Source organism: Penaeus monodon, chromosome 31, assembly GCF_015228065.2.
Source record: "Penaeus monodon isolate SGIC_2016 chromosome 31, NSTDA_Pmon_1, whole genome shotgun sequence".
Taxonomy (NCBI): Eukaryota; Metazoa; Arthropoda; class Malacostraca; order Decapoda; family Penaeidae; genus Penaeus; species Penaeus monodon.
Window position 1 is genome coordinate 3738398 of NC_051416.1, and position 915 is coordinate 3739312.

A 915-nucleotide genomic window follows, 5' to 3' on the forward strand; every position below is an offset into this window, starting at 1 on the left:
CAGCACACAGCCAATACCATTAACAAGAAAGAAAAAACAAATATGAAAGCTACCACAGGTACCTTTTTAAAAGTACCTAGAAAAATACGCAGATGATTTTTTGGTGATTTCACGTGCACCATGGGACTGAATGACAAGGAGTAATTATGGGTTAAACTTCAAATTGTTAGCCTTCCATCACAACATTGTGGCAAGTTTCAAGTGATTTTTGGGAACAAAACAGCCAATTTATTGCAAAAAGTACCCCATTTTGAAAACCAATACCTACACCTGAACAGTTCACCAGATATTATCATTCTCTCATTTTTTTGTATATATACACTTCTCTGCACAAACAAAACTTTGTAGAACATCAACCCTAAATCTAATACAAAAATAACAATCATTACATGACAGACTGTCAACAAAACAAAAACAAAAAATATTCCTTACTAAATTTTTTTTCTAATAAATAGAAAAAAAAATAATGGAAGACCTATTGGCATATGAAAGAGCCGTCTCGATTTCCCTCATCTTCATCAACAGATCTGTCCCCTCAAACTCCCCTACAACATTTAGTGAATAATTGCAAAGCCCTTTTGACTTTCTCTTATCAGGGGACGCCTCTCCCTTCAGCCCCCTCTGCCTAATCCCTGATTCTCGCCAATCAAGGGATATCATAGTGATGACTTTAATGAACAAACAGCTTTCATTAATTTTGTCACTCGAGCAACAGCATTACCTCAACTTTTTTCCTGCATGTGCTGTTACTTTTCTGGTAAATACCAACTGTACTGAAGTTGTTGAGCAGAAAAGAATGGAAAACTATTTGGGATTAATTATCTTCTACTCTACATACACATGTAAAAATGTTTCATTTTTTTGTATTCACTTACATGGACAATAATCTATCAATATGTGTATATATACTGTGTG

The 915-nt window shown here is 34.4% G+C and overlaps 1 protein-coding gene across 2 annotated transcripts in view; it reads right to left on the reverse strand.

Moving 5' to 3' along the window:
* Window positions 1-915, reverse strand: part of LOC119592995 — a gene marked incomplete in the record, with an annotated part of 29327 nt that overhangs the window by 27396 nt on the left and 1016 nt on the right.